Source organism: Gorilla gorilla, chromosome 20, assembly GCF_029281585.2.
Source record: "Gorilla gorilla gorilla isolate KB3781 chromosome 20, NHGRI_mGorGor1-v2.1_pri, whole genome shotgun sequence".
In the NCBI taxonomy this organism is placed as follows: Eukaryota; Metazoa; Chordata; class Mammalia; order Primates; family Hominidae; genus Gorilla; species Gorilla gorilla.
In genome coordinates, this window is record NC_073244.2 from 48237260 (window position 1) to 48255635 (window position 18376).

General features: G+C 44.5%; 1 protein-coding gene across 11 annotated transcripts in view; it reads left to right on the forward strand.

Annotated features, from left to right (window-relative positions):
• The window catches only part of ZNF420 (zinc finger protein 420), a 112371-nt gene that overhangs the window by 51775 nt on the left and 42220 nt on the right, over positions 1–18376 (forward strand). For 4 of the 11 annotated variants that reach the window (XM_055369173.2, XM_055369179.2, XM_055369172.2 and 1 more), the window contains exon 2: positions 7680–7726. The gene's annotated coding sequence lies outside the window, so the exon portion shown is untranslated. Of the gene's footprint in view, positions 1–3728; positions 5909–7679; positions 7727–18376 lie in introns of those variants that run through there. The other 7 variants (XM_055369174.2, XM_055369178.2, XM_055369175.2 and 4 more) reach the window with 5 other exon arrangements.

An 18376-nucleotide genomic window follows, 5' to 3' on the forward strand; every position in this document is an offset into this window, starting at 1 on the left:
GCCATTGTGAATGAGGAACTATTCATATATATTTCAGGATTCTCAATCCAACAACAGTAGAATGGTTAAAAAGGATTATGATGATCAATAGACACTATGTAATCTTTAATATGTTCCAATTAAAATACATCATATTAACAAATTTTAATTTTGTAATATTCAAAATGTTTTCCATCATTATTTCAAAATGCTAATGATGTCTTTTTAAATATTATGAACATTTAAAAGGTATATGCATTTTATTGCAATATTTTGTGTTTTAAAACATGAAAAAACAGATTACAAAATAGTATGTAGTAAGTGACGTTTTTGATATGACTGTACAAATATTTAATGGCATTTGAAAAGATATGTGTTTATCTTTTGATTGTGACACCACTGGCGGTTTTAAAAGTTTTCTTTTCCTAGGGCTGGCCAGGGTGGCTCATGCTTATAATCCCAGTACTTTGGGAGGCTGAGGGAGGTTGACTTGACCCTAGGAGTTCAAGGTTACCATGAGCCATGATTACACCACTGCACTCCAGCCTGGGTGACACAGCGAGACTCCATCTCTTTAAAAAAGAAAAATGTCACTGACATAATACTGCGTAAAATTTTAAGATTCATTTTGTTAATTTAAAATTTATAATCCTAAGTTTATTGGATACATAACATTCTGCTCCCTGTGTACTATAAATTACTTAACTATTTCTTTGTTGAGAATATAGATTGAAAAGATCATCTCAAAAATTCTCCTCACAAAGTGGCTAATTCCAAGTCTGGGACAGGGAATGCACAATATAAGTATGAAATATCTGTGCCAGGTTGGGCGTGGTGGTTCACACCTGTAATCCCAACACTTTGGGAGGCCTAGGTGGGTGGATCACTTGAGATCAGGAGTTTGAGACCAGCCTGGCCAACATGGTGAAACCCTGTCTCTACTAAAGATATAAAAAATTAGCCGGGCATGGTGACAGGTGCCTCTAATCCCAGCTACTTGGGAGGCTGAGACAGAAGAATTGCCTGACCCGGGAGGTGGAGGTTGCAGTGAGCCGAGCCGAGATCATGCCACTGTACTCCAGTCTTGGCGATAGAGCGAGACTCTGTCTGAAAAAAGAAAAAAAAGAAAGAAAGAAAGAAAGAAAAAGGAAAAAAAAGAAATACCTGTGTCAAAAAGTAAGGAAGTGCTCAAAGACAAATGGGGACACAGGCACCAGCGTCAGGGGTTCTTACAGGCCAATTTGGAACAATTTGAGCAACACAGAGGATGATAACAGGCTAAAGTACTTTGGACAAAAAATAAAAATCCATGAGCCATAGTGATATTCAAAAGAGAAAAAATAAAGAGGTATAGAGGGAAAGGGTGGAAAGGCAAAGCTCTTTTATATACAAGAAGGAATGGTAAAATTAAAAATCACCATTTTGCAACTCCTAACTTAATAACTGATTTAGACAAGAATCATTAATGATTATTAAAACTATCAGGTAAAAGGCTATTTGGGAAATGGTTTCAAAATATCCCCATCAGATTACTTCTTAGCCTCAAAGAAGAAAAGGTATTTTTTTACCATGGAGAAATCAGGTACACATCTCCTTGAACCAAAGTAATAAAATGTAGTATCACTGGTAATAGATCAAACTGAAATTATGTGTCACTTAATATGATGCAATAGGAAGAACACACCAGCATTCATAGTTTTCTTGCCAAATATATTTAAACTTAACCTAATTATGACAGAGCAATCAAACAAATCCAGAATGTTAGGCATTCTGCAAGACAAATATTCTGGACCCTTCAACTCTTAAAAAATGTCATGAAATACAAAAACAGGCTGGGGGAATGCTGTTCTAGATTAAAGAAATTAAAAAGATAGGCCCACCTACTGTAATGTGTGACCTTAATTGGGACCAGGATGGATATTTTAAATACACATATCAGACATCTGGGAAACACTAGGGCAATTTAAATGTAGACTATATATTAGATAATATTATGAATCATTGTTAAAATTTATATGTATATTCATGATATTGAGGTTATGCAGGAGAACAACCTTGTTCTTCGAGATGCGTGCTGAAATTCTTAATGGTGAAATATATAATATCTGCAGCTTACCCATAAATGGTGAACAAAAAATAAACAAAAATATGTAAATACATGCAGACAGAGATCAAGCAAATGGTCCAAAATGTTAAAAACTGGTGAATCTAAGTAAAGGATACACAGTGCAAATCATTAAGCTATTCTTTTAATTTTCCTGTAGCTTTAACATTTTTCAAAATAAACACTTAGGGAAAAGTAATTATATCAGAGTGCCTCAGATACTTTCTTGGGATTGCTGATTAAATGCTGGACTCATACGTACTGGCATAAACCTAATCTATTGGAAGAAGTTCAAAATCATTTGCCAACATCAACAAAGACTCTCAAAGAAAATAATCCAGTGCCAGGAAAGAGAACATACTTACCAATGCTGTCCAGGGTCAGACACTATAACGGAGCTGAATCCAGTAGCTGGGCTGAAGAGATAACTAATCCTTAAAGGTCAGCAAGGTCAAAATGGGTCATAAGGACATAAATATGAAACTGGCATTTCATAAACAAACAAGACACCTCAGGCCTATGAAAACTTGTTGCCTTACTATTCCCTTCTCTCTGCAGTCTTCCTAAGGTGTAAGTTTTTCTGGATTTTGTCTGCTTCCACAGTTTAGGTTCCTTGGCTCACTTCCTTGCTCCAAAACCAACGTCTCCATTGACTTTTATATTTTAAAATTAAATTTTAAATATATGAGTGATGTTATCTTGCTAAAAGAGAGAGAGAGGCCGGGCACGGTAGCTCACGCCTGTCATCCCAGCACTTTGGGAGGCCAAGGTGGGCAAATCACGAGGTCAGGAGTTCGAGACCAGCCTGGCTAAAATGGTGAAACCCTGTCTCCACTAAAAATACAAAAAATTAGCTGGGCGTAGTGGCAGGCGCCTGTAATCCCAGCTACTCGGGAGGCTGAGGCAGGAGAATCACTTGAATCCGGGAAGCGGAGGTTGCAGTGAGCTGAGAGCGCACCACTGCACTCCAGCCCTGGCAACGGAGTGAGACTCTGTCTCAAAACAAAAACAAACAAACAAACAAACAAACAAAAACAGAGAGACAGGGAGAGAAATGACCTATAATGCTTAAGTTCCCTTTGACATTTACTTCTCCCCCTTTACCCTAAATCCTCTCTTCTCTCCCTAAAGGTTATCTTTAACAGGAGTTTTGTGTGTATCCCTCTATAAAATATATACTATTTTTATACTAATTATATCACATAGTATTCTAACAAATCCTTCTCAGTTCCTGCAGTCTACGTTTCTGATGGTCTTAACCTTTTTAGCTTAAAGTACCTCTTTGTGAATCTGAAAAGCTGCCTATACTTTTTTAAAAAATCACATATCAACACATATAAAATGTCACAAGTTTAATATACAAGAAGCCCATCCACATGGAATCTATTCATCTCAGGTGAACAACTGTTTTTTACTTTTAAGTGATAGCTTCCTTTTTCTTGCAAGCACTCAACATAACTATTCAAAAGCCAAAAGTAGTGACCCAGAATCACACAGATGCGGCTCAAGATCAATGCATGCTGTTCAATTTGAAACCAGAATGTGTCTGTCACCTCCTAAAAAAAAAAACAACCCAGTATATATCTCCCATATATAATTGGACATAGTTCTTTTTTATTTTTATTTATTTATTATACTTTAAGTTCTAGGGTACATGTGCACAACGTGCAGGTTTGCTACATATGTATACATGTGCCATGTTGGTGTGCTGCACCTGTTAACTCATCATTTACATGAGGTATATCTCCTAATGCTACCCCTCCCCCAGCCCCCCACTCCCCAACAGGCCCCAGTGTGTGATGTTCCCTACCCTGTGTGCAAGTGTTCTCATTGTTCAATTCCCACCTATGAGTGAGAACATGTGGTGTTTGGTTTTCTGTCCTTGCGATAGTTTGCTAAGAATGATGGTTTCCAGCTTTATCCATGTCCCTATAAAGGACATGAACTCATCCTTTTTTATGGCTGCATAGTATTCCATGGTGTATATGTGCCACATTTTCTTAATCCAGTCTATCATTGATGGACATTTGGGTTGGTTCCAAGTCTTTGCTATCATGAATAGTGCCGCAATAAACATACGTGTGCATGTGAATCGGACATAATTCTTGCCTGACTTTGACCCACTCTAACTCAGTGCAATTTAATTATCTATATTTCACATAGCTATGCCTGATCACACACACAGGTTCATTCGCTCAAGAATTCTGGTCACCAAATTTACTATTCCAGTCACATTACCGGTAAGAGATCAATGTATTTGATATATGGTCTTGCAAGACCAAGTTTTATTAATTTTTTTCCCTCTGAAGGAGTGGTGAAATTATACTCTATCTTCTCTGTGCTGGAAGTTCACAAGTTTTTGATTATTCAAAAATCATAAAAGGCCAAGAGGTCTTGAAGTAAGTAAAAATAAGTTCAGGTTTACCAACAAACTCTACAGCCTTAAGTTACTTTCTGCCGGCCAAGGTTTTCTCATCAGAAAATGAGGACAAGTGTTTGACCTAGAATTTGGGAAATCTGACTAGTGCTGTACTGTGCTAAAATTCACTCTTCTTATGTATAACGTTGTTTTATTATTTTACTAGTTGATGGCCTCTCAACCTTACCCAGTATTAAGAGAAACTTTACCCTCTAATTAGAAAATAATGGATATCTACTTTTGGCCTACTGTGGCAGAGGAAAAGGCAATTACCCTAGGACTGGTTTTGAAATAATCTTTCTAAAAACAAAGAAAAAACTACGTTAATTTTGGATTCTTCCCGATAACACATATATTTGATCCAATAGAAAAATGATGTCTAAATTACTTGTCAGATAAATTGATTATCTTTTCCAGATTATTACATTACTATTTAAGGAAGAAATAACTTGGCCATAGTATTTTCACTGTCACACACGATCACACACAGCTTCTTGCTCTTGGCACCGTTACAGACACTGAAATACAAGCACAAAGAAAGCACGTTTATATAACACAAATCACCAGTTACTCAATTACGGCCACACACAAAAAAGCAGATATACACACAGATACCCTTCATAAGCAAACCACAACAGAGATCTGCGTAGAATCGTCTTACTCTGTTAGACGATTCTACACAGTTATAAAATCCCATTACTACGCAGCTTAAAGTACAAATCACCTCACACCCCACAGCAGGAAGAATCACACACAGGCAGAAACACAACCATACACACCCGGCCACGGAAAGACTCTCAGTCCACCCGGCATCTCCCATTGTCACACACACGCACACACACCCCAAGGGCCTGGGAGGGCACACAGAGGGTCCTCTGCAAATCCCAGGTTCCGGCGGGTCTCCGCACCGGCGCCAGCTCCTCCCCCGCACCTGCCTGGCCGGCGGGTCCCACCCTCTCTGCTGCCAGGGGTAGACCCTGGGACCACTCAGAGCTCGCTCTCGCAGGCCCTGAGCGCCTGACGCCTGCGCACTGAGCGCGGGCGGGCGGGCACTCCCAGAAACCTCCGGGGCGTTGCAGGCGGGACAAGCAGGTTCCACAGGCCGCGCCCACGAGCCCCCCGAGGGGTGAGCGGCCTGGGCCTCCTGGCGTTCTGGCCGGCCAGCCAAGCTCTGGACTACATTTCCCAGAGGCACCGCGTCCAGAGCGCTGGACTACATTTCCCAGAGGCACCGCTCACGGAGCGTAGCTTCATTTCCGTTAGTTTGCGAGATTTGGAGGCCTCGCGTGGGGAGAGGGCCGCGTCTGTGGAGGAGCTTGGCTCCGCACCTGCTGGGCTGGCGAACCCGAAATTGGGCTTGGAACCCGGGAGCCAGATCTTGGACCCTGAACTGCACCTCTGTCAAGGTAGGAGTGTCCGAGATGCCGGAGCGGACACGCGCGGAGAAAGCGTCGCTGGGGTTACTCGTGTGGCCGTGTCTCCGGTTTTGTGTGCAGGCTACAGCCTGCCTGGTATTGGCGACTGCCTGTGCATACACGACTGGACGTGTATGGCTGTGGTTTTGTGTATGAGCATTTGTGTGAGTGTGAGTTGTGACTCTGAGGGTGTTTGTGACTGTTTGCTTACCTGGCTGGGATATACTTATGTGAGTGTGATTTTGTGTGTGCCGCGTGTATAATTGGGGTTTGCCTGTGACTATGAAGTGTGTGACAGTTGTGACAAGAGTGTTTGGATGTTCTTGTGTCACTTTGAGGTTGTGTGTAAGCCTGATATCGTGGGACGGATTTGCCAGTAAATGTAAGGTGTGTGACAGTGTTGCTGTGACACGGTGTTTGTTACCGCGTGTTTCCCTGATTTCGTACTTGGTTGGGTGGCTGTCTGATTGTGTGTGACTGTGGGGTTGTGTGTGCTGTTTTCATGACTGTGTAAAGAGACTAAAATTGTAGCTTTGAAAGGGTGTTTTTGGCGGTATGTGTCTCTGACAAGGTGCTTGGATGTAATTATATGCCTTGTACTTAATGGGATTTTGTTTGAGACAAGGTGGTCTAACAATGTAGCATAATTGGGTGATTGTGCCTCTAGCTGTGGAAATGTGATTATGTGTGACTTTATGTGGCCATTTGTATATTCTGTGACCTTATGGGGGTTTAGTCCAGTACAGAAGTAAATTTCTTTTTGGTATTTCTGGGGTTCATTTCGGGCTGAGATCTGCCTATGGATTGTGAGTCCCATGTGGCTCTGTGCTCCTCCCATGTGGCTCTCAGGACTTAAGGACTTTTTGATTTGACCACAGTGGCTGCCCTTTCATCCATGGCCTGTATTGCTTCATTTCTGTATCCATCCTCGGTTCACCTTGGGAAATGTAGTTATGGGTTCACGACTTCTTCCCTGCGTCCTCTTGCCTTATAGCCTTAAGGGGATTGGGTGCAGGGAAGTGGCAAGAAGTAAGGAAGTCAGACATTTGGACACCTGAGTGAAGAATACGAGTTATTTGCAAGCCACAGACCTGGTCTTGGGATGAGAATTTTAGGGCTGATAATATCTTCAAGACAGCCACTGGATGCTGTGCGCGGTGGCTCACATCTGTAATCCCAGCGCTTTGGGAGGCAGAGGCGGGTGGATCACCTGAGGTCATGATGAAACCATGACCTCTACTAAAAATACAAAATTAGCCGGGCGTGGTGGCGCATGCCTGTAATACCAGCTACTTAGGAGGCTGAGGCAGGAGAATTGCTTGAACCTGGGAGGCGGAGATTGCAGTGAGCCAAGATCAAGCCACTGCACTCCAGCCTGGGCAACAAGAGTGAAACTCATTCTCTAAATAAATAAATAAATAAATAAATAAAAAGGCCACTGGAAATATAATGGGACTCCAGGAGTGGGAATAGTTTCAGAGGGAGTGCTTTAGGAGACAGCCACCCAGTTCTGAACCTGAAGCACCCCACTGCAGGGCTGTCTCCAGTGTACAGCTTTGAATACAGAAATAAATTCAAGCCCAAGACACCTGTGACCTGGCCCTTCTTTCTGATACAGAAGATAGAAGACTTATTCTAGTCTCCTCCTGACTTTTCTTTATGTTAAATGAGATTAAGAGGATGGAGGAAGAGGGTATGTTATAATTTAGCATATTCCCCAAGAAAGGCCTAATATCTCATTCCATTTTTCTTTTTCTGATAGTAGAGCCCAGAGGAGAAAGAATGGCTGTTTCAGTAGCGATGTCCAAGGTGAGTATTTCCTCTTTGTTTCCTGAAATACCTTTGTTATTACAGGATATAGACATTTTTGTTTTCTTTTTGAAATTTCTTGCCTTCTCAAATGATAGAGGGGCAAGGCAATTTTTGGTAGATTGAGAGCAAAGAAAATGTGCCATTAATCGGGATAGATGCTTCCCCAATAGTGGTTAAATTTAGGAAGAATGGATTTGAGACTCATGGATTTAAAAAGGGGAAGAGAGAAATAGCTCTATTGTGTTATTTAAAAAGGGAAAGAGCTCTATTGTGTTATTTCTGATACAGCACCATTTTGATTTTTTTAACTTTTTTTAGCTTGTTATGGAAAGTTTCAAATGTACACAAAAGTATAATGAATATGCCTAGCTTAAAAACGATCACGGCCAGGTGTGGTGGCTCATGTCTATAATCCCAGCACTTTGGGAGGCCAAGGCGGATGGAACGAGGTTAGGAGATCGAAACCATCCTGGAAAAAAGGTGAAACCCCGTCTGTACTAAAAATTAAAAAAAAAAAAAAAAATTAGCTGGGCGTGGTGGCGGATGCATATAGTCCCAGCTACTCGGGAGACTGAGGCAGGAGAATGGCGTGAACCTGGCAGGCAGAGCTTGCAGTGAGCTGAGATTGCGCCGCTGCACTCCAGCCTGGGCGAGAGATCGAGACTCTGTCTCAAAAAAAAAAAAAGCGATCACTTTCCAATCTTGTTTCATTTATTCTACCTTCAGTTCAAAATCCTAATTTGCCCTTTTGATTTCTTGACTTATAGGTTATTTTGATGTGTTGTGTTTTCAGATATTTTGAGGATCTTCCAGAGATCTTTTGTTACTGATTTCTAATTTCGTTACATTGTGTTCACAGAATATATTTCATATGATTTTAATCTTTTTAAATTTATTAAGATTTGTTTTATGACCCAGAATTTGATGCATCTTAGTAAATGTTCCATGTGCACTTGAAAAGACTATATTCTGTGGTTGTTGGGTGGAGTGTTCTATAAATGTCAACTAGGTCAGGTAGGTTGATAGTATTTTTTAAATCTTCCATATCTTTACTGATTTTTTATTTGTTGGATTTTTCTCCTTGTAGTTTCTTTCAGTTTCTGCTTCATGTATTTTTTTTTTTTTTTTTTTTTTTTTTGAGACAGAGTCTCGCTTTGTCACCCAGGCTGGAGTGCAGTGGCCCAATCTCGGCTTACTGCAACCTCCACCTCCCAGGTTCAAGCGATTCTCCTACCTCAGCCTCCCGAGTAGCTGGGATTACAGGCGGGCACGACCGTGCCCAGCTAATTTCTGTATTTTTTTTTTTTTTTTTTAGCAGAGATGTGGTTTCACCATATTGGCCAGGCTGGTCTCAAACTTCTGACCTCAGGTGATCTGCCCACCTCGGCCTCCCAAAGTGCAGGGATTACAGGTGTAAGCCACTGCGCCTGGCCTGCTTCATGTATTTTGATGCTCTGTTATTAGGTATATAAAGGCTTTAGATTTTTACATCCTACTGGTGAATTGACCCCTTTATCATTAGGAAATGGTCTTCCTTGTCCCTCATAATATTCTTTGCTCCAAACATCTACTTTGCTTGATATTTAATGTAGCCATTCCAGCTTTCTTTTCGTTAATATTAGCATTGTGTATCTTTTTCTATCCTTTTTCTTTTAACCTGTTTGTGTTTTGATATTTCAAGTGCATTTCTTACAGGCAGCATGTAATTGGGTTTGTGTTTTTATTCAATTTGGCAATCTCCATTTTTTGTTGTTGTTGTTGTTGAGACAGAGTCTCACTCTGTCACCCAGGCTGGAGTGCAGTGGTGTGATCTCAGTTCACTGCAACCTCCGCCTCCCGTGTTCAAGTGATTCTCCTGCCTCAGCCTCCCAAGTAGCTGGGATTACAGGCACACACCACCACACCCATCTAATGTTTTTGTACTTTTAGTAGAGATGGGGTTTTCCCATGTTGGCCAGGCTGTTCTCAAACTCCTGAACTCAGGTGATCTGCCTGCCTTGGCCTCCCAAATTTCTGGGATTACAGGTGTGAACAACCACACCCAACCAGCAATCTCCATCTTTTAATTGGAGTATTTAGTCCATTTATATTTAGTGTGATTATTGATATGGTTTGGTTCAAATCCATCATTTTGCCATTTGTTTTATATTATCCCATCTGTTCTTTATTTCCTGTTCTCCCTTTTCTGCCTTCTTTTGGATTGAGACAGAGTTTCAAAATAACAATACCAATATTTTAACCAACCATATGAATATAGAAAAACAACATAAAGTCCTGTTGGAGTTTGACAGGACATAGCCCGCTAGGGATCTATAATCAAATCACTGTGTTTAAAAGTCGTCTACAATAACACTTCTCATATGGTTAAGCTGCCAGCTGGAAATGCAGTTATGCTCATTTGTTTTATATTGCTTTTCATGTTTAGGGATTGCTTTTCTCCCACTATGATTTAATTTTGTTTTAAAATTACATAACATATATCTAAAATCAAAAGTACAGAATAAGATGAATTTGAAGAAGTCTAGTGTCCATTTCTGTCCCCTCTACCTGCTCCTTTCTTCCCTCTATAGTAGCTGGGGCTACAGGCACGTGCCACCATGCCCAGCTAATTTTTTGTATTTTAGTAGAGACAGGGTTTCACCATGTTGGCCAGGATGGTCTCGATCTCCTGACCTCGTGATCCGCCCACCTCTGCCTCCCAAAGTGCTGGGATTACAGGCGTGAGCCACCATGCCTGGCCCCGTTTTTGCTTTTTTTTTTTTTTATTTTACTAATCCATCATACACAGTGATGTGCACTTCTCTGAAGTAGGGCATAGTATCTGGTTGTTTTCCTTTATGTGATGTTAACAGCCAGCTATTGACATCTTTATGTGAATATGTTATTTTATCAGGGGTTACAGAATGATATTCTAATTCTTCTGCATTTATTAGCTGGAATATATCTATAAAGGGAGCCATCCTTTCTCAATGTCTTGGTTACCTGAAGAATAGTTTATGCAAAAAGAAAAACTGGAATGAAAGATTGGTTTTTCTCTTATTATTTTTCAGCATCTTTCAAAGCTTATTCTGTGTTTTTCTTTTAAACTATTATTATTAACTTGTGTATTAAAACATATCTATTATGTTTCGATCTGTAACAATAACTGTTCTTATTAACGCTCACATTGTTCCATGTATGGCAAGTGGAAGGTTTACCCTCTCCGATTTGTCTGCTTTTGGATTCCTTTTTATTCTTTTTGACATGACCCCAGTAGTCTTTGGCAGATTCCAGACTTTCTAGGCTGACAGAGTATTCCAGGCTCATTTTGTACAATTTCCTGTCCCAAACATAAAATCAGCCACTTCTTTATAGGGCCCTGGTTCCTTTTATAAGAAGTGCTTTTAAGAAGTCACAACAAGGATAGTAGGAACTCTCATTGCTCCTAGTTGTCATTGCTTATAGCCTTAACAGAGCTGGTGAAATACAAATTTTTTAGAAGGAGAAAAAAAATCCTGAGTGTATACTGATATTTCCAATTGAATTAAAAGATTATAGAGTTTTTCTTACTATCTTTGATTTTATATTTGTGTTTCTTTTATAATCTGGAAAAATCTTAATTCGTAATGATTAATGATATTAAGATTCTCACTGATATATGTGTGTGTATAATCATTTCAGGTTCTATACATATATTAGTTTTAGACTAACAATGCCAATATTATTAATAACAGTATAACTAGTGAAAAACTCTAAGACATAACTTCATAAAGTTATAACATAAACTCTTAAGACAACTTTGAAAAACAGTTTATAGTTATTTTGTTTGTAGGTTATATTGGGTCTAATGTCAAATGACTATATTTTAAAGTTCCCTAAAATAATCACTTCCTTTATATGTTTAACCTTCCAGCTTTATGCACAGATAAGTTTGTTTCATTTTGCTTTTGGTTCTTAGAGATTTTTTTTCATTTTGATTTAATTTTGTGATTATAGTTATAGAAAACATACTTGTGGTTCCAAAGTCAAATAGATTTGATTGGTAATACTTTATAACTTTGTTGTATGTCTGTCTTCCTAGAAGCTATTGAGCTGTAATTTTTTTCATGTAATATCTTTGTGAGGTTTTAGTATTATGGTTATTTGGCCTCAAAATGTGGAACAGACTGCTGTCTCCTTTTTCTATTTTCTGAAAACGTTTGTGAAAGAATAGTATTATATCTGCCTTAAATATTGGTAGAATTTACCAGTAAAGCCATCTGGGCCTTCTCTGTGGACAGTTTGTTTGTTTCTACACATTCAGTTTCTTTAATATCCATGGGATGATTTTTATTTCTGTTTTTTCTTGTGTGAATTTTGGCAATTTTTGTTTTAAGGAATTTGTCTATATTGTTGAAATTACCAAAATTATTGACATAGAATTGTATTATCTTTTTAATTAAAGCCTTAAAAAATCTGTGGTCCAGTCTCCACTTTGGTAATATTTTTTCTTGAAAACTTGGTAGGGGTTTGTAAACTGTATTAATCTTTTGAAAGAATTGATTTTTGAGTTTGTTGATATTCTCTATTGTAATCTACTTTATATTTTGTGCTTATATTTGTGGATTTTGTGCTTATTTTTATTCTTTCTTTTCTTCTTACTTTCAGCTTCACTTGCTCTTCTTTTTCCAGCTTCCTAAGGTGGGAGCCTAAAACATTTTTCTAACATAAGCACTTAACACTATTAATTTTCCTCTAAATACTGCTTTTGTTGCAGCTCACAGAATCTGATAAGTGTGTTTCCATTGTCACTCAGTTCAGCATATTTTTCAATGTCTTTTTGCATGGGTTATTTAGAGAGTATGTTTAATTTCCAAATATTTGGAGATTCTTGTTACTAGTTTGTAATTTAATAATATGTGGACACTGACCACAGTACGTTCTCTGTATAATTCAGTTTTTAAAATATTTACTGTTACTTGTTTTATTTTATGACCCAGCCTCTGGTTTATTTTGATGACCTTTCCATACGCAGTTAATGAAGAGTCTGACTCTTGCTAAAATCCTATGTGTGGGTTCTCAGGCTCCACCAGGTCATCCCTGGCAGGCCACACAGGGGAAAGGTGGCCTCCCCGCAGCAGACTTGGTGCACTTCTAGTGCATTACAGTCTCTAAAGGGAGTTGCAGTGCAGGACTCAGGCCTCCCAGACCAGCCATGCTGTTATGCGTGTTTACATTCCTAACCCAGGCACCTCCATTACAGGCCTCTTTATCAGGTGCCTCTGCCAAGAGGACATCCTAATCTAGGGGAGAGGGGAAACCTTGAAGACATGTTTTTTCCCCACTCTTAGTATCCGATAGTTTTAATTTTTTTCTTTATTTCTTTTTTCTTTCTTCTCTTTTCTTTTTTTTTTTTTAAACATATTTTTGGAGACAGGATATTGCTCTGTTGCCCAGACTGGAGTGTAGTGGTGTGATCATAGCTCATTGCAGCCTTGAACTCCTGGACAGTTCAAGCAGTCCTCCTGCCTCAGCCTCCCAAGTAGCTAGGACTACAGGTTTGCACCACAATGCCTGGCTGATGTTTTATTATTATTATTATTATTATTATTATTATTATTATTATTATTATTATTATTTTGTAGAGACAGATTCTTGCTATGTTCCCCAGGCTGGTCTCAAACTTCTGGCCTCAAGCAATCTTCCTGCCTCGGCCTCCCCAAGTGCTGGGGTTGCTTACAGGCATGAGCCACCATGCCCAGCCAGGCCTCACTACTTTTTCACTCTTAGCCCTTCCCTTGTCTTCTTGTCCCCTGGTCCCAGTCCATAAAATGAATGACAGGAGCTTTTTGTTCTGCATTCCCTTAGCAGTGAGATGACTCACTTCTGCACTGATCCACATTTGCACTGATCTGCCTGACCCTCTCTGACCCTCTCCAGGTGCTATTTCATGGTTGGGGTTGGGGGAGTGAAACAGTGGAGTACTCAGTGGTTTCTCTGGGTTAGCCTCTTACATTAAGTGACTACTAAGTGATTAAAGGCTGGTTGTGTTAATCACTTATTCCAACACCTTGCAGCTCAGTTCTCTTCAGCCCAGCTTGGCTTTTGGTAAGTGGGTGTGGTATTCTATTAATATATATTTATCAACTTGGCCAAGGTACTTGATATAGTGGTATGTAAATCCTCTATATTGTTATCGATTTTATTGTCTACTTGTTCTGTCAGTTACTGAGCAAAAGATTTTACAGTTCCCAACTCTGATTGTGGGTTTGTCTCTTTCTTCCTTTAGTTCTGTCAATTTTTGCTTCACACATTTTGAAGCTTTGTTGTTAAATCTCTACATCTGGATTGCTGTCTTCTTGATGAGTTGATCCTCCTTATTGCTAGTATTTCTCTTTATCTTGAAGTCTGTTTTGTCTTATACTAATATAGGCATACAAGCTTTCTTGTGATTAGAGTTTGATGGTGTATCTTCCCATTTTTCTTTTAGCCCATCTTTATATTTAAAATGTGCATCTTGTAAAGAGCATATAGTTGGAACTTGCATTTTTATCTTGTCTTGATACTGTCTTTTTATTGGAATGGTTGAACTATCATTAATACGATTTAGTTTAAGCTCTGCCATAGATGGGAGCATCCATATGTGGCTCTTAAGAAGAGCTGAGGGCCACATGTGGTGGCTTATACCTATAATTCCATCACTTTGGGAGGCTGAGGCAGGAGGATTGCTTGAGGCCAGGAGTTCAAGACCAGCCTGGGCAATGTAGCAAAACCCCATCTCAACAAAAAAAGTAAAAATTAGGTGGGTATGATGGCACATGCCTGCAGTCCTAGCTACTTCGAAGGCTGAGGAGGGAGGATTACTTGAGCCTAGGAGTTCAAAGTTACAGTAAGCTATGATCATACCACTGCACTCCATCTTGGTTGAGAGTGAGACCCTGTCTCAAAAAAGAAAAAAAAAAAAATTAAAGAGCTTGGCACTTTTTTGGAGTTTAGGTCTTTTAAATTTGTGCCCTCAGCTCTCTGATGAATTTAAAAGAAATTATGACTTTTCATCTTATCTGAATTATTTTTAGGTTGTTAGGATGGGCACAAGTATCTCTTGCAGAAATCTATATGTTGAAGAAGTCAAATTTTCTTTTTTTTTTTTTTTTTTTTTTTTTTTTACAGCAGAGAAAGAATTTAATGATTGCAAGGCAGCCGAGTGGAAGGACAGGAGATAATTCTCAATCCACTTCTTTGAGAATTCAGAGGCTGGGATTTTTCTTTTTATTTATTTATTTATTTATTTATTTATTTATTTATTTATTGATCATTCTTGGGTGTTTCTCACAGAGGGGGATTTGGCAGGGTCATAGGACAATAGTGGAGGGAGGGTCAGCAGATAAACAAGTGAACAAAGGTCTCTGGTTTTCCTAGGCAGAGGGCCCTGTGGCCTTCCACAGTGTTTGTGTCCCTGGGTACTTGAGATTAGGGAGTGGTGATGGCTCTTAACGAGCATGCTGCCTTCAAGCATCTGTTTAACAAAGCACATCTTGCACCGCCCTTAATCCATTCAACCCTGAGTGGATACAGCACATGTTTCAGAGAGCACAGGGTTGGGGGTAAGGTCACAGATCAACAGGATCCCAAGGCAGAAGAATTTTTCTTAGTACAGAACAAAATGAAAAGTCTCCCATGTCTACCTCTTTCTACACAGACACGGCAACCATCCGATTTCTCAATCTTTTCCCCACCTTTCCCCCCTTTCCATTCCACAAAACCGCCATTGTCATCATGGCCCGTTCTCAATGAGCTGTTGGGTACACCTCCCAGACGGGGTGGTGGCCGGGCAGAGGGGCTCCTCACTTCCCAGTAGGGGCGGCCGGGCAGAGGCGCCCCTCACCTCCCGGACGGGGCGGCTGGCCAGGCGGGGGGCTGACCCCCCCACCTCCCTCCCGGACGGGGCGGCTGGCCGGGCGGGGGGCTGACCCCCCACCTCGCTCCCGGACGGGGCGGCTGGCCGGGCGGGGGGGCTCCTCACTTCCCAGTAGGGGCGGCCGGGCAGAGGCGCCCCTCACCTCCCGGACAGGGCGGCTGGCCGGACGGGGGGCTGATCCCCCCATCTCCCTCCCGGATGGGGCGGCTGGCCGGGCGGGGGGCTGATCCCCCCACCTCCCTCCCGGACGGGGCGGCTGGCCGGGCAGAGGGGCTCCTCACTTCCCAGTAGGGGCGGCCGGGCAGAGGCGCCCCTCACCTCCCGGACGGGGCGGCTGGCCAGGCGGGGGGCTGACCCCCCCATCTCCCTCCCGGATGGGGCGGCTGGCCAGGTGGGGGGCTGACCCCCCCACCTCCCTCCCAGACGGAGCGGCTGGCCGGGCAGAGGGGCTCCTCACTTCCCAGTAGGGGCGGCCGGGCAGAGGCGCCCCTCACCTCCCGGACGGGGCGGCTGGCCAGGCGGGGGGCTGACCCCCCCATCTCCCTCCCGGATGGGGCGGCTGGCCAGGCGGGGGGCTGACCCCCCCATCTCCCTCCCGGATGGGGCGGCTGGCCGGGCGGGGGGCTGATCCCCCCACCTCCCTCCCGGACGGGGCGGCTGGCCGGGCAGAGGGGCTCCTCACTTCCCAGTAGGGGCGGCCGGGCAGAGGCGCCCCTCACCTCCCGGACGGGGCGGCTGGCCAGGCGGGGGGCTGACCCCCCCATCTCCCTCCCGGATGGGGCGGCTGGCCAGGTGGGGGGCTGACCCCCCCACCTCCCTCCCAGACGGAGCGGCTGGCCGGGCAGAGGGGCTCCTCACTTCCCAGTAGGGGCGGCCGGGCAGAGGCGCCCCTCACCTCCCGGACGGGGCAGCTGGCCAGGCGGGGGGCTGACCCCCCCCACCTCCCTCCCGGACGGAGCGGCTGGCCGGGCAGAGGGGCTCCTCACTTCCCAGTAGGGGCGGCCGGGCAGAGGCGCCCCTCACCTCCCGGACGGGGCAGCTGGCCAGGCGGGGGGCTGACCCCCCCACCTCCCTCCCGGATGGGGCGGCTGGCCAGGCGGGGGGCTGACCCCCCCACCTCCCTCCCGGACGGAGCGGCTGACCGGGCAGAGGGGTTCCTCACTTCCCAGTAGGGGCGGCCGGGCAGAGGCGCCCCTCACCTCCCGGATGGGGCGGCTGGCCAGGCGGGGGGCTAACCCCCCCACCTCCCTCCTGGACGGGGTGGCTGGCCGGGCGGGGGGCTGATCCCCCCACCTCCCTTCTGGACGGGGCGGCTGGCCGGGCGGGGGGCTGACCCCCCCACCTCCCTCCCGGACAGAGCGGCTGGCCGGGCAGAGGGGCTCCTCACTTCCCTGTAGGGGCGGCCGGGCAGAGGCACCCCTCACCTCCCGGATAGGGTGGCTGGCCTGGCGGGGGGCTGACCCCCCCACCTCCCTCCCGGACGGGGCGGCTGGCCAGGCGGGGGGCTGACCCCCCACCTCCCTCCCAGACGGGGCGGCTGGCCGGGCGGGGGGCTGACCCCCCCACCTCCCTCCCGGACGAGGTGGCTGCCGGGCGGAGACGCTCCTCACTTCCCAGATGGGGCGGCTGCTGGGCGGAGGGGCTCCTCACTTCACAGACGGGGCGGTTGCCAGGCAGAGGGTCTCCTCACTTCTCAGACGGGGTGGCCGGGCAGAGACGCTCCTCACATCCCGGACGGGGCGGCAGGGCAGAGGTGCTCCCCACATCTCAGACGATGGGCGGCCGGGCAGAGACACTCCTCACTTCCAGGATGTGATGGCGGCCAGGAAGAGGCACTCCTCACTTCCCAGGTGGGATGGCGGCCGGGCAGAGACGCTCCTCACTTTCCAGACTGGGCAGCCAGGCAGAGGGGCTCCTCACATCCCAGACGATGGGTGGCCAGGCAGAGACGCTCCTCACTTCCCAGACGGGGTGGCGGCCAGGCAGAGGCTGCAATCTCGGCACTTTGGGAGGCCAAGGCAGGCGGCTGGGAGGTGGTTGTAGCGAGCCGAGATCACGCCACTGCACTCCAGCCTGGGCGCCATTGAGCACTGAGTTAACGAGACTCCGTCTGCAATCCCGGCACCTCGGGAGGCCGAGGCTGGCAGATCACTCGCAGTTAGGAGCTGGAGACCAGCCCGGCCGACACAGCGAAACCCCATCTCCACCAAAAAAATACGAAAACCAGTCAGGCGTGGCGGCGCGCGCCTGCAATCGCAGGCACTAGGCAGGCTGAGGCAGGAGAATCAGGCAGGGAGGTTGCAGTGAGCTGAGATGGCAGCAGTACCGTCCAGCTTCGGCTCGGCATCAGAGGGAGACCGTGGAAAGAGAGGGAGAGGGAGACCGTGGGGAGAGGGAGAGGGAGAGGGAGAGGGAGAGGGAGAGGGAGAGGGAGAGCAAATTTTCAATTAAAAATGTATGGAGCACCTGTATCAATGATTCTCTGCAGGGGCAGTTATTCTCCCTGGAGGATGTTTTGGAAATATATCTAGGTACTGTTGAATGTTAAAGTAACTGGGTTGAGGGTAAAGACTTCTAGCTTTTTTGTTTGTTTGTTTGTTTGAGACGGAGTCTCGCTCTGTCGCCCAGGCTGGAGTGCAGTGGCGCAATCTCGGCTCGCTGCAAGCTCCGCCTCCCGGGTTCACACCATTCTCCTGCCTCAGCCTCCGGAGTAGCTGGGACTACAGGTGCCCGCCACCACGCCCGGCTAATTTTTTTTTATTTTTAGTAGA